Below are 16,089 nucleotides of genomic sequence, written 5' to 3'. Positions count from 1 at the left end.
GGTAATATTAATTAAGGGCGTGCCATACTTGGCTTAACCCCGCACACTGTGCTGAAGCTTCAGTTTGTTCCAAAGAAAAATTAACTGATAACAACTATGACAGAATGAAAGCCAGGGATTATCCTGGACACGACCATCTGGTCAAAGGCTCGTCCTAGGGCGGGAAGCCCTGTGTCCCCCTTTCGACTACAGAGAAAAGGATTTAACGGTGAGTAGCAAAAAATCCTATTTTCTCTGTCGTCTAAGGGGGACACAGGGAACGATGGGGACTTAACAAAGCAGTCCCAGGAAAACAGCAGGGTGGGACGAGCCAGATTGAACATTAATGCAAAACAGACTGTAACACCCTGCGGCCTAGAGAGGCCTCAGCTGAAGAAGTGGTGTCAAGTCTGTAAAATTTAGTAAAGGTATGAACTGAGGACCAGGTGGCTGTTCTACAGATCTGATCCATTGAGGCAGAGTTGCGCCAGGCCGCTGATGCTCCCATGGCTCTTGTGGAGTGAGCCGTGATAGTCTCTGGTGGTGTCTTGCCATTGGAAAGATAAGCTTGCCTGATGGCTTCTTTTATCCACCTAGCAATGGTAGTCTTGGAAGCAGGAAGACCCTTACGAGGACCGGCAGGAAGCACAAAAAGAGTCTGTGATTTCCGAAAAGTCTTTGTCCTATCAAGGTACCACCGAAGGGCTCGGACTACATCTAATTTGTGAAGACGTCGTTCCTTGTCATTTTTGGGATCCGGACATAGTGATGGTACTATGATTTCCTGATTAATGTGAAAGGAAGATACAACTTTAGGTAAAAATGATGGAACTGTTCGTAACACTGCCTTGTCTCTATGGAACACCAGAAAGGCCGGATCCGAGGACAGAGCGCTCAGTTCGGACACCCTTCTGGTTGAAGAAATAGCAACTAGGAACACTGTCTTGTAGGTGATCCAACTGTCGGAAATAGAATGCATTGGTTCGAATGGTGAATCCAGCAATGCTTCCAGCACTAAGTTAAGGTCCCAACCTGCGACTGGCTGTTGAAATGGAGGAACTACATGCGCCACACCTTGTAAGAAGGTACGTATGGTGTCTTCTGTTGCTAGTCGCAGTTGAAACAAAATAGATAATGCCGAAACTTGGACTTTCAGAGAACTGAGCTTTAGGCCTAATTGTAGACCTTGCTGAAGAAATGATAGAAGTCTGGGTAAATTGAGTTCTAGGGCCGAGACATCTAGCTCCTGACACCAATTATAGTAGGAACACCAAACTCTGTGGTACGACTTAGAAGAAGTGGGTTTACGAGCTTTAAGCATTGTGGCAATAAATTCTTCTGCTATCCCCTGTCTTCGCCAGATGGATGCTTCAATAGCCATGCCGTCAAAGCGAATAGTCCGGGATTGGGATGCGACACTGGGCCCTGGTTGAGCAGATCTGGTCTGCATTGTAGACGAACTGGTTGGTCTATCGACAAATCCTGCAGATCGGAGAACCATGTTCGCCGAGGCCAATAAGGAGCTATTACAATTACTGTCAGTGTTGACTGCCTGATTTTCTTGAGCACTCGAGGCAACATCGGAAGAGGGGGGAAAATGTATGCCAGGTCGAATGTCCAGGTTTGTGTCATGGCGTCCACCCCTGCCGCTAGTGGGTCTCGAGCCCATGCAAAGAATGTGTGTACCTTCCGGTTGGATTTGGATGCCATCAGATCTATCTTTGGCTGGCCCCAGAGACCCACTAGTTCCGCGAACACTTCCGCATGAAGTTCCCATTCGCCTGGTCGAACTTGGTTTCGACTGAGAAAGTCTGCCTTTATGTTGGACACTCCCGGAATGTGGATGGCCGACAATCTTACTCGGTTGACCTCTGCCCACTCCAGTATGAGCTGAACTTCCTTCAGTGCTGCTTTGCTGCGAGTTCCTCCCTGACGATTTATGTATGCCACTGTGGTGACATTGTCGCTTTGGATGCGAACTGGTTTTTGGTACAGGAGACATGACCATTGAGTTCGCGCTAGTTTTATGGCCCGTAATTCTAGTATGTTGATGGGGAGTTTGGACTCCCCGTGAGACCATTGACCTTGTGCTGATAGATTGTTCCAGGTTGCACCCCAACCTTTTAGACTGGCGTCTGTGGAGATGACATTCCATTCCGGAGTCGCCCAAGATTGTCCCGTGATTAGGTTGTCCATCCTCAACCACCACTGAAGGTTCTCCCTTGTTGTCTGGGAGAGATTGACCACTCGAGACAGAGGTCCTCCCTTCCAAGATGATAGTATATTTGCTTGTAAGGCACGAAGGTGAATCTGAGCAAATGGTACCGCTTCGATCGTTGAGACCATGAGACCCAGAACCTGCATTGCCATGTGTACGGTAGGATTCTGGTGTGATAGCAGTAACCGAACTTGCTTCATGATCTTGTGTTGTTTCTCCTGTCGAAGGCATACCAACTGTGAGATTGTGTTGAACTCCAAGCCCAGAAACACCATCTGATGGCTTGTTGAAGGTTGGATTTTGACCAATTGATGGTCCAGCCGAAGCTCTGCAACAGTCGGATCGACTTGTTTAGGTCCTCCTTGGCCTTCACTTCTGATCTGGCTTTGAGGAGAAGATCGTCCAGATACGGAGTCACAGATACTCCCTGAAGCCGTAATGTTGCTGCTGTGACCGCCATTAACTTGGTGAACACCTGTGGGGCCGAGGACAGGCCGAACGGCAGTGCCACAAACTGAAAGTGTAGATTTGCAAATGCGAATCGGAGATATTTCTGATGAGGGGCCCAGATGGGGACATGGAGATAAGCGTCCTTGATATCTAATGACATCATCAGCTCTCCTTGTTCCATTCCCCGTATCACAGAACGGAGAGTCTCCATCTTGAAATGAATGGAACGGATAAACTTGTTTAGCAGTTTGAGATCCAGCACCGGCCTGAAGGACCCGTCCTTCTTTGGCACTATGAACAGATTGGAGTAGAACCCTGAGAATCTCTCCTGTCTTGGTACTGGTATAATTACTCCGGTGCGCTCGAGATTGGCAATGCAGTGCAAGAAGGCCTGAGCCTTTCTGGGATGAGTTGGAACTGTGGACATGAAAAATTTTCGTGGAGGCGATCTTGTGAAATCGAGGTGATAGCCTTCTGAGACTATTTCGTTGACCCATGCATCTGTTGAATGATGGATCCACACCTCCCGGAATCGCAGTAACTTGCCCCCTATTTGCTCTAGCGATTCCGGAGGGAGTGCCCCGTCAGGCTGAGGTAGACTTATCTCCTGCTGGTTTGTTGAATGTTTTGTTGGACTTCCATGGGGTACGACCTTTATCACTGGTCTTCCCTCGAAAGTGCGAACGTTGTGGTGGGCTGCTTTTACGTGAATAACGGCCGCTTTGCCCACGAAAAAAACATCCACGTCTGGTTGTTCCTGTAAACTTGCTCTTCGCCTGAGGGAGAAAGGTGCTCTTTCCCCCCGTAGCCTGTGAGATTATTTTCTCAAGTTCCTCTCCGAATAGTCTATGTCCTTTAAATGGTAATGAGGTTAGTGACTTCTTGGAACTCAGGTCAGCAGACCAGTTTTTAAGCCACAATGTTCTGCGTGCCGCAATGGACAGTGCTGAAGTTCGAGCTGTGATTTGCGAAACATCTAGAGTAGTGTCACACAAATAAGCTGATGCTTCCGCAAGCGTCTGTGCTGAAGACAATAGATCAGTTCTGGGGACTCCCTCTTGGATGTCCTTGACCAATGATTCTGACCATGCTTGAATAGCTCGGGAAACCCAGGCTGATGCCAAACTGGGTCTGAGAGTTGAGCCAGAGGACGAGTAAATAGCCCTTAAAAACCCTTCCATACGTTTATCAGATGGATCCTTAAAAGCCGCTGCGTCATTGACTGGTAGCGCGGTCGATTTTGACAGTCTGGATACTGGGGCATCCACGACTGGAGGAATCGTCCACTTGTCTACTATTTCTTTGGGAAACGGGTAGGACTTTGAAAACTTCTTAGTGGCTTGAAACTTCCGTTCTGGATTGTTCCATTCATCCTGCAACATGTCCATCAACTGTTCATGCGATGGAAAACATAATGTGGATTTGTGTTGTCTCTTGAACAGCTTTGCTGAATCGGATTGTTTTGGTGTTTGTGAAATGTTAAGTACTTCAAGTACCCCCTTAATGATTTTATCAACGTCATGTTGGGAATCACGGTCTCTCTCAGCCTCTATATTCTCCTCTTCCTCATCAGAGGATTCGTCTGAATAAGGTATCTCGCCCTCTGACTGAGATGATACCTGTTCTACTGACGACTCGTCAGGGGATGTGTTAGATGGATTGTCGGCTTTAGCGCCATGTGTGCGCTTGCGCTTGCTGCCTTGCTTGTGGCCCAGCTTTGCTAGTGCTTTGCCTAAATTATCAGCTATGGCTGGGAGCCCCTGCAGGGATGCTAAGGACTGTGACAATTGTACCGCCCAGAGGGGGGCTGGTAAATCCTGAGCTCTGCTGGTGCCAGGTTCTTGTGGTGTACCCTGATCGTTTGTACCTTCAGATAGATTTACTACTGAATCTGAATTATGCCCCACAGCGGCAGGGGCCCCTTGCTCATCAGAACAAGACCTGCAAAGTGGCTCACTCTGGCGATTTTTGATTGACATTTGTTACAGGCAAAATAAATGTGTTGTGCTGGGTGCTCTCCCCCCCGCCCTAGAGAATAAGCCCACTGGCCTACCTTCTGCCATTGTGATTCACCTGATAGCCAAGCAAGTGTGCGTGAGTTAAACCATGTAGGTCACTTTAAACGCTGCTTGTAGTGGTGAAGAGTCTCTCCCCTCCTTCGCTCTGTGTGCACCGAGCAGTTACTTCTGCTCCCTCTGTGCGGCGCGTGTCTGCCCGCTCAGTGTAGTGCGCAAGATGGCCGCTGGAACGCAATGCGTTCCACCGCGAACGTCATTTGAAAATGGCGTCTCGCACTGAATGGCGCCAATAACCAGACGCGTTGATGCGGAATTAGGCTCAACTATAGCCGCATTCTTCCATCGGTAAGATATGCGCAGCAGAGCAGACGCAGCCTCCCTCTGGGTCCCCTGTTGAAACGAGTCTGGGCCCAGAGAGTAAGGGAGGGTATGGCGACTGGCAGGTAGAGGGAGGAGGGGAGGGGAGGGGAGGGGGGGGAAACCGGCGCCACAGTAGCATATGGATACTGGGGGAGACCGGATAGCTTACCTCAGTAGCAGTTAACACCGGCCAGACCTTCTGTCAACCAAATTTGGAGCAGGCATTGTCTGGGTGGTTGATATAGCCGCATGGCTAGAAGAAATACCCCGGTGACTGTTCCATGGCGGGGGCTAACCCTTAGGAAGCAGGTAGCCCTGTTCCTGGTATCACCCCGGGTGTCAGCCGATGCTGACCGAAGAAATCTTCCCCCAGAGGGGAAGTCCATCCTCCTGGTAGCAGGACACTTGAAAAACTGAAGCTTCAGCACAGTGTGCGGGGTTAAGCCAAGTATGGCACGCCCCTTAATTAATATTACCAAGTGTCCTGCCTCCTGGAGGATGGAGCTTAACCCCATCGTTCCCTGTGTCCCCCTTAGACGACAGAGAAATATATATATATATATACACACACAGTATATATATATATATATATATATATATATATATATATATATATATATATATATATATATATATATATATATATATATATATATATATATATATATATATATATATATATATACATACACACATATACACACACACTTTTATTTTTAAGGCTTCTTTTTAACATAAATTAGTACAATAGATGCTCTGAGGGCCTCACACCTGTACAGTTGTTTGTCAATTCAGTCATATTCAGTGTAATTGCTTAACCTTTGCTATGTGTGTAGGGACATTTTCTACCAGTACTGATTTGATATAAAATGTTTTTACTTTTCTTTTCAGTTTGCCCTATGAAAGTCTGGGTAGATATGGTTCTATGACTAATTATAAGGATTGTGGAAATAAACAATAAAATAAAATATGCATTTAGTACCTTTTGATCACTTATACATCTTGAAACAGTGATCGCATCTGACAGTTTGATGGATTCCAGGGAATCTTGCTTGTGCTTTGTATCACTTATCCACTTGCTTAACACTTGAGACATGTTTTTGTAATTCTTAATTTGCTTGCTTTGCTTCTCTAATTCCCACAACCTAAAAAATAACAATATACTTTTTAGTTATCTTCAGTAAATCTCTAAATTCAAGCTATTAGTTTTAGGTTGGTGAAATCATTGTACTCCCGACCCCAGGATAAATTAATTAAGGATTACTCTCTCTTTTGAGATTGCTCATACTGCAATCCTCATTATAAATTAGCTCAGATTCCGATGTTATGTCTTCTTAGAAGCCATTCTGAAAGAAAATACACTTTAAGAAGTGTTTGTTTCATTTGAACAGCAGCTTGATGGGACGGCTCCCTATAAAAGATTGATTTATAGTGTGCAAGTTAGTGGAAATTTAGAAAGGACCATTATTTGTGCTTTTTTTTTTTTTTAAATGAAGAATAAATTGAGGCAACATGGTTTTCCTTAATTTGGCCCTGGAATTTAATGAAGTTGCACATAACAATTATACCCTTCCTATATCCATTATTATGTGTTGTTACCTGTCATCAATCTCCTTCTCTATTCTTTGCGATCTTCCCATCAGTTGGTTTCCTTTGTTCAAGAATTTTGACATGTCCAGATCATAAAAGGGATAGGCCTGGTTAACACGGTCATTTATTTGCAGAGTGCTCTTCAGCTCAGTATCTAGAGTCTTCAGCATGCCCTTTTTTTGTTCCAGTTCCATCTTCATTTTCTAAAGATTAAAATTATAGATTAACATGGTATATATCTGGAAGGCAAATAGTCTAATGAAACATGTAAATTTGACTTGTAGTATTAATGCTCACTTTTAAAGTACCCCTGTATGCTTCAACTTTTGCTGGATCAAGAGAAATTGTTTCCTCCTCGGTCAGCCTCACTTCATAAACTTTGATCAGATCCTCTAGTTGCAGGATACTTTGGAGTAGCAACCTCAGTGACTGAAGCCTTAAATAGAAATGCACAAAGTCTTTTGGCAACAGCCCTTTATATAATTTTTTACATCCTGCCTTTCTAATGCTTACATGTGTGAAAATATAAAGTGCTAATAATTATTGACATTACATTTCATATGAAATGTGCCCCATTACAAACAGCAGAGCCAAAGACATTAATAGTAATATAATAACTGGTGCATAATTTACACCAATCTAGTGACCTATAAGCAGGAAGCATTTACTAGTCCCTTTAAGATGCAAATATTTGATTGTTTGCTACAGAAAACAAATTACTGAACTTAACAGTTAACTATATACATACCACTACTGAATATTTACCGAGTGATCTAGGAGAAAATAAATAAAGAACTTCCTGCATGCTATATACATTATTATGATCTTTGTATAAGGGCCTATTATACTTAGAAAGCAAATTATAAAACTAGAAAATACATTGCTATTAGGTGTGTAGTACAGTATATAATTTAACTGTACCTTTCTAAATGATCAGCTGAGAACCCATTAACATTTTCCATCTTCTTGAAGAGAAAACTGAGCTCTGACTGTAGGTATGAAGACTTATCAGATTCTTTAAGATTCAGTATCATCTCTTTAATCTTACTGAGTTGTGTAGCTATTCCTTGTCCTTCTCCTTTCAGGATCTATTGAAAACAAGAATATAACAGTTATAATGTATACAAAACAAAGGACTTGCATAACAAACGATGAGCAATATCTTGCAACTTATGTAATATTTTCCTGTAGTTCACAAATAAAGAATATATACCTACATATTTCATGAATGCAATTATTAGATCAATGTAATTACATAGAATATGGGCACGCATATGGCTAAAAGAATCATAAGCCATTGGGCCTTGCACAGAGATGATTCCCCAAAACTACTAATTTGACTATTTCATTTTTTGAGTGCCAACTAGCTTTATGTAGGGGAAACACAAAAAATGTGCTTATATGGAGGCTGTCAATGCAACCAGCTATTTTTTTTCAACAATTTCTTGATCACATTTTACAAACTTTACAAATATACCTGCAGTAGGAGTAAATTAAATGTGTAGCATCTACCTGCTGTTTAGGTGAGCATTGTATGTTGCATAAAAAAACTAGATGATACTGACCATTATACCAAGGGCTGTTTCTTTGCAATATTAACAAAATATTACAATTCTACAATTTTACAGTGACATACCTCAATTTCACTTATTCTGCGTGGAAAATCTTTAGCAGTTTCTTGGTCTACATTATAGATGTTGTTTCTCATCAGTCTTATCTCATAGCCTTCCAGCTGTTTACGGATCCTCTGCAGCTCAAGCAACAGCCAGTTCTCTTGTTTCTCCCTTTCACGATCTATCTGCTTGCTGTCCACTTCCACCATGGAAGATGAAACAGTTTTCACAACTTCTGTTCATGTTAAAATAAATATATGTTACTTATTTCCCAAATCACAATGATCAGTGTTCAGCCTGTCTATAGAATATTTAACTGCAGCTGAACTGTTGTTTGCATCTATAGCAGTCTAGTTTACCTTTTTTTTTTTTTGGTGGGACAATAACTTGTTATACCTAATAATCTGTGTCTATTAGCATGTTGATCATCTATTATCATGATGATTATCCAAAAGTGGCCATACACTAAAAGTTGTAGAGGTACTATAGAAGTCAATGGGAGCTGCGCTGCTCTGATTGTATCGCTTTAAATCAGTTCAGACTTTTAGAGGTTTTCAGATTTTTTTCCCTAGATATTGTCCAAAAAAATTTACATTTTTAGAGGTCTTTGAGGTATTTGTATATTTTACTGCATCGTTCAGAACTTTTTTAGATGTTAGTTAACAAGAATAACAGCAGATTTCACATCAACCTAATGTAATGATTTTAAGGAGAACACCTGAAATGCAATGTTTTTAATAGTGAAATCCTTCATCTGTCTTGACTGTTCATTTAATGGAGAAAACCCAACTAAATCCAGTATAACGACCACTTAACCAAAATATTGCAGAAAAACGGTAAAAATTACATCCAAGATAGTCTGGACATGGTGTGCCATTTTTACCTTATTTAGGGTGGGATGTTTAGAAGAATAAACTATTGATAAGGCAGATATTTTTCATGTAGAGCAATGTTCAAACCTTTGTTTATGGTGGGAGTATTCTTCTGAATAATCTTCCTTTCAGTTACTGTGGTCGATCGACTTGGGAGCTGCACAACCAATGTCTGATAGTGTTTCTGCGCTTCAGAGAACTGAGATTGCATTTTTCTTTTGTCTTCATCACCAAACATGTTTGAACCTTGACTGTTTCTCAAGAACTCCTGATAATGAATTTCCAAATCTGTAACCACCTTTTGGTATTCTTCTTGCCGCATAGTTTTAAGCTGTAATGAATAAGAATTAATGAGCATATGACCATACTTTTACAGCAGTAATTCAGAATTCATTTTTCCCAATATTCCTATACCTTAGCAAGAGTCATTGCCCTAATCTTCTCAATATCGATCATGCAATAGTGCCAAGATATCAGAGATTTCATGTTGATGTACAGCTGATTCCAGAGGACCAAAATGGCTTCATAGAACTGTTCAATCCTGAAAAAAAAAAAAAATCAATTAACTACAAGTTCATGCAATTAAATAGTATATTTACCACAAAGAGTTTTTTGCTTCATGCAACAGCATTTTTCTAACCTATATATATATATATATATATATATATATATATATATATATATATATATATATATATATTTAATCTTTATTTGAAGAGGTCGCACTCTATATAAAACTTAGATGTAACTTCTCTCAACACATTGCACATTTTAGTTGTGTGATCTCACAATGTTTTGTAATGTTCATCAAACAGGTGCTTTTATAGCTTTTCTACCAATTCTACACCAGCACTAAATATTGTGTGGCTGCTGCAAATAATATCCCGGAAACTTACTTTGTAGCCAGGTCCACTGCTAATGGATTTGGAGGAGGAATAATTAAACTGACTGAAGGCACTACCATATCCAAACCACCAGGACCAGTTACATTCCATTTGCTACGTTGGGAATTGTTCTTCAGAATGCACTCATCGCCTTTGTGTATAACTTTCTGTACAGAAATAAATAAATGTAAAATGTTACTTCTGTGGGTGGATTTCTTTAGACTATAAACATATTATATATATATATATATATATATATATATATATATACACACCTTGTTGGGTCACTATATATATATATATATATATATATATATATATATATATATAGTGACCCAACATGCAAGTATTTGTTGCAGATTGTGTTTGCAGTATGTATCTTTAAAACTGTATAATTATTTAGAAATCATCTCATTACCATCTGTTGTATATGCAAGTGCATTTTGTAATGAATTAATTCTGTGCAGTCTAAGAGGCTAGTAAACAACTAATCATCATTTAGCTATTGATTTTATTCCACCCCCCCCCCAAAAAAAATGAAAAATACCTGATCTTGCTTGTAATCACATAAAGCTTTAAGGACTATAGTCTTGTCTCTTTTGTAGTCAGGATTACGTGGTTTGAGCTGTACAATTTTCTTGGATTTATTCACCAGGCTCTGCACCTGCCTTTTATATTCATTAATCTTCTCTTTTTCTTTCTGCAAAGCAAATAATGTAAAATATTGCAATATACTGTTTACATTATCAGCAAACTACACAAAGAGTGACATTTGAAAAATGTTTAGCTGTTTAGTGGAACATTGACACTTTTATTCAACTTTTATTCCACTGTACCTGTTAAAAAGTGTCTAATAATTCTACAGTTCTTAATATGTAACTGAGCAAATACATACAGTATAAAGAATGCATGGAGTTGCTAAAGTTAGCTCCATATTTGCCATCTCCTTTGTGATTTAAATGTTTAAGCAGCAGGAAGTAGCATATAGACCCTGCAGTTTCTTGCTAGAATTTAAAAGCAGAGCACTCTTCTCTTAATGGTGAGCTGGTTGCCACAACCAAACCTATTACAGCATACGCATTTAATAAGACATGCTTATATACATGCTAATATCTAGGGATGTAGCGAACGTCGGAAAAAATGTTCGCGAACATGTTCGCGAACGTCCGGACCAAAATGCGAACGGTTCGCGAACGTTGCGAACCCCATAGACTTCAATGGGAAGGCGAATTTTAAAAGCTAGAAAAGACATTTCTGGCCAGAAAAATGATTTTAAAGTTGTTTAAAGGGTGCAACGACCTGGACAGTGGCATGCCAGAGGGGGATCAAGGGCAAATATGTTTCTAAAAAATCCATTGTTGACACAGTGCTGCGTTTTGTGCTGTAAAGGGCAGAAATCACACTACGTCACTCAGGTGGTGTTTCTGGAGACGGTATTATTATTGATATTTAGACAGAATGTGAAAAAGCTCACACAGCTAGGTGGCAGTGGTTTGAAGAACAGATGCAGATGAGAGATCAGCAGCAGGAAAGACAGCTGCCCACAGCAGCTACATACAGAGCACTGCAGTAGAAGGTAGATTACTAGCCAGCAAAGCTACCTAACCTAAAATGTCCCTCAAATCCCTGCAGAGTTCTGTCCCTACAATACAGAGCAGTATCAAGTAGATTACTAGCCAGCAAAGTTACTATCAACTGTCCCTCAAATCACTAACAGCTCTCTCCCTACACTAGCTCTTCCAAGCACACACAGGCAGAATGAAAAAACGCTGCAGGGCTTCAGTTTATATATGGAAGGGGAGTGGTCCAGGGGGTGTGGGGGTGGTCCAGGAGGGAGAGCTTCCTGATTGGCTGCCATGTATCTGCTGGTCTGGGGGAGAAATGGCAAAAAAAAGCGCCAGCTAAGGCGAACCCAAATTGGCGAACGTTGCGTTCGCGAACATTCGGCGGACGCGAACGGTCGATGTTCGCGCGAACAAGTTCGCCGGCGAACAGTCCGCGACATCCCTACTAATATCCATTGTAAAGGTGTGCTAAAGATGTATTTATTTTTGTATTTAACGGCTTGGTGGGGCGAGATGAGCCAAATGTCTAGATACATAATCATACATAAGCACTATATAAAATGACAAACCATCAACTATAATAGAACAGTCAACCCTATTATATATAGCACATTAAACACAACATGTATTCTATAAGCTAAAGTCTTAGGGGGTTATTTATCAAAACGTGAAAAGTATTCACTATTTACTGAAAACTACTCCAACCAAATCCACACAGATTTTTCCCTACTATTTATCAATACATTTTTCCAAAAATTTTTCATGCATGGAAAAAATTTGATAAAATCATGACAAAACCAGGATTGTACGTATTATATGGATTTGTTGCTATAACCTCTGACTTTTTCGGATTTGATGCCTGAAACCACAAAATCTTCAGATTATTGATATCATATTACAGGCTATCAACTAGACGTTTGCCATTGACTTCTACATAAACTCGGCAGGTCTGATTTGGAGTACTTTTTAGTCGGACTTTTAACAACATCGGAGTTTAATAAATCTCGAGTCTTTTTTTTTTTTAAAAGACCAACCATAAAAAAATTGGAGTTTAATAAATTATCCCCTAAGTTTGACTATCATTAGCTTTGCAAGTTTATCCTATTATAAAGAGCAAAAGCTTTGCCTAGTAGTTCTTGTATGATCTACAGTTACTAAGGGCATAGCCAAAAAATCAGCATATAGTATAGGCAAATATAGCTATAAGGTTCAATAGTATGTGTAAACATTTCAAGAAAAATTAAGGAACAAAGGGAAATATTTATTTAGCCATGTCTAAGGAAGTGAAAATGTAAATTAACTATTTAAAATACAAAAGTGGCAGTACCTCTAGGTCTTTAGTCATATCCAGAACACGTTGTAAGGACATGCTTTTGTCACACATATATTTCTTTCGGATGGTTTCCTGGAGATTCACCAAGTAGTTTTCTGTACCCTGCGCTTCATCAAAAAACTAAAAGAAAAATAATGAAATTTGTTCCATCAAAATTTTACCGAGTAAGGACAATGACACACCTGGGGGCATATTTATCAAGGGTCGAATTTAGAATTTGAAAATCTTCGAAATTCTAATTCAAAAAGACCAACCAAAAGTCAGTTTTTTTTTGGCCGAACAGGTCCGTTTTCAAATGAATAGGTTCACATGTGGCCGAATTCTAATAGTACAAATAGAAGTAATAGCACATTCGATCGAATTTTGAATCTAAGTTTTCCCAAAAGTCCTCCAATTTTTTGAATTTGAAAATTCACCTCAACCTTTGATAAATCTGCCCCAATGTGTTTTTCCTATCGTGATGTAAAATGCCTTGTCGATGCCCAATATGTAATTTTCTTTGGGTAAGCTATTTAATTGCACGAAAATGTTTGGTGGACATTTTTGGAGATTTATGCAAATTAAATAACTTCACCTGCTTCTATTCACAATGATAATTTATTTTGTGTGTTGTTGCCTGAGATTTTTATAATGCTCCATGTGTAATTGCCTTTAAACAATAGTCCTTAAACAATCTTTGGGCCTGGCCTAAGCATCCAGGTGGCACTATCAGCCTTGAATAGTCTAAAGTTTCTGTTTTTAATAGCCTTTACAGAGAGATAACTATGGGAATAACTATAGGTATTCTTAAGTATTGAATACCATTCTGCAGGAAGTTGTATAGAGTGGGTTTTATGATTTGGTTCTTTTCTACACATACTGTAACAGTATCCTACTAATCAGTTATCCCCTGTAATTACAACCATGTAAGCAACTCACTTGAAAGTATGCAGCATTTTCTTTCAGGTGGACATCGATGCATTTGGTTATTTGAAGAATCCAACTCCACTGAGTCTGCAGGGTATCCATATATGCCTGCAAAAATAATAAATTTACAACTATGTGTATATATAGCACCCAAACACACATATTTTATGGAAACAACTCTATAACCCAATCTAAAACTAAATTGATCTGAATAAGCAAATCATTGTGGCCAGCCATGACCAGTGAGGACATCAATTAGTATCAGACTGAAAATCATCAAGCATGTTGTTATTCTTTCATACCTCAATCTTGTCTGCTGCAGGGTGCTGGTTCATGATAAGCTGGTCACTTTCCTGCTTAAGCTTGTTAAGATCCTTTTCTTTGATCTCCAGCTCACTCATCAGTTTCTATTAAATCAAAGAAAATTGTAAGTTTTGTGGAATATGCCACAATCACAGCAAGCAGTTTGGAAAATTAGTGTGAAGAATACAAGACTCAATATGATTTGCTGGGTATAGTTTTCCCTTTTAATGTGTAGGGGACTATTTAAATACAGCATGTAACTAACTTACAGAGAAGGATTCTTGTTTCTTTGGGATATCTGTGTTGCGGTCACTCCAGTCATAAACAAGTTCTTCTTCCTCATGGTCATTGATCCACATGATCTCTTTGGATGTTGCCTGAATAACGGCTTGTAGCTGACGCAGCTGATCCATTCTTTCAAATGAGACTTTCTACAGAGAACAAATTAACATGTGTCATGTTTAGTACCGTAAGCAATCTTTCAGGTAACTAAAACCCTTTTTTTCTTTCTACTACTAACATTTTCTACAATTTTAAAGATTCAACAAATCCACATAGTTGGACTAGCTATTTGGTAAAAAAAGAGAACTGAATGTAAGCTAACCATATTAAATATATCCGTTTCTGAAATTCAAACCTGCAAAGAAAACGTTTGTAGTGCATCTCTACCCTTATGACAAAAACTCACTTACCAATAAATTATCGTATTCCTCTTCCAATTGATAAATTGCACCCTTGTCTCTCTAGAAAAAACAAAACCAAATTATGATTTCAGAGAGTTATGGAAACCCCAATACTCCAAAACTTAAATTTCAAATGTATGAAAAATGTAACAGATGTTATATAAAGCAACACATTTCACTGGAAAGGTATCACTTAACATTTCTGAGAGAATTTAGATTTAGAAGATTACCATATCAGCTTTTATTTTATCAAGATCCCATCGATAGTCAGCAATGGCATTGTGGAATTTCCTGTGGTTGGCAATTTGTTGTTCTACGGATGTGGCATCAAATCCCCAGTCTACAATCTCCAGTTGGCGCTGGAAAAAAACAAGATTTAGATGAATCATGATAATACACATTTAGTTTTAAGAACCCGTTCATTTTTGCTATTCAGTGAGAAAAAAATTAAGAAAACTTCACCTTTTTCTTACATGAATATTGACTTTTCTTTTAACAGTTAATAAAATAGTAAATGTATAAAATATATCTTATAATGTAAACTGTTTGAACATTGGATTTATTAACTACAAAGAAATTTTTCCATTGAATGCAAGTGTCTGGGGCAGGATAAGGGCCTCACAGACATTTGCTTCTTATTAAATTACACTATAAGGATATATATGCAGAAAAAGCAAAACGGATCTAATTTTAGCCTGTTGGATTTTACCCTACATTCATATCTCCTGCTGACATGTGTATTTGACTCTGACTCATAAAATCCCCTTATTTAATACTGTGCATGTGCAGATTAAAGGAGATATATAGGATAAATAAAAACCTCTAATTTTGTAGGCAATAATGAGTACTACACGGTGCTAGTTTTACTTTGGACAAAAAATTAATATTGTCTTTGGAAATTGCCCTTAATTGGAACTCCCTATAGATCTGCTATGGTCCCTGTCCTTGTTTCAAATGAGGGTTGGGCCTGTCTTTCCAGTCCCTGCCAGAAGCACAGTAGGAGGGGTCAGTCAATCACAGGCCTGCAGTCATACAAGCAAAGACAGTTCCCTATGAGGTCAGCTTAGCTGCTGATTAGTCCCTATCCTACAGTGCAATGTGCTGACAGCACGCCTACACAGCCTGGGAAAGGAAGTAGCAGGAAGTGGAACAACTTGGCAGGACTCATAGGATATTTGCAGAAATATTCATTAAATCAGCCCAAAACACTACTTTAGTTTAGTTTAGAATGAACTTAATTCTTCATGGGGTGTTGGTTTATTAAATGTTATCCTCAATACCCTATTTCCCTTGACTTGACACTTTTGGAAAATAT

At 39.5% G+C, this 16,089-nt stretch overlaps 1 long non-coding RNA gene across 3 annotated transcripts in view; it reads right to left on the bottom strand.

The window, feature by feature from the left end:
• The window catches only part of dsp.S, a 56,692-nt gene that overhangs the window by 18,679 nt on the left and 21,924 nt on the right, over window positions 1-16,089 (bottom strand). For all 3 annotated transcript variants that reach the window (XR_005962256.1, XR_005962257.1, XR_005962258.1), the window contains exons 5-19: window positions 15,005-15,133; window positions 14,784-14,834; window positions 14,361-14,522; window positions 14,091-14,195; window positions 13,801-13,896; window positions 12,877-13,002; window positions 10,532-10,684; window positions 9,997-10,151; window positions 9,515-9,641; window positions 9,188-9,431; window positions 8,252-8,463; window positions 7,537-7,703; window positions 6,913-7,051; window positions 6,625-6,818; window positions 6,008-6,170 (exon numbers count right to left, since the gene is read on the bottom strand). This is a non-coding gene — a long non-coding RNA (desmoplakin S homeolog). The remainder of the gene's footprint in view (window positions 1-6,007; window positions 6,171-6,624; window positions 6,819-6,912; window positions 7,052-7,536; window positions 7,704-8,251; window positions 8,464-9,187; window positions 9,432-9,514; window positions 9,642-9,996; window positions 10,152-10,531; window positions 10,685-12,876; window positions 13,003-13,800; window positions 13,897-14,090; window positions 14,196-14,360; window positions 14,523-14,783; window positions 14,835-15,004; window positions 15,134-16,089) is intronic.

This window comes from Xenopus laevis, chromosome 6S (assembly GCF_017654675.1).
Source record: "Xenopus laevis strain J_2021 chromosome 6S, Xenopus_laevis_v10.1, whole genome shotgun sequence".
Lineage (NCBI taxonomy): Eukaryota > Metazoa > Chordata > Amphibia > Anura > Pipidae > Xenopus > Xenopus laevis.
Note: the sequence above shows the minus strand (reverse complement) of the source record. Positions and strands in the feature narration are given on the sequence as shown.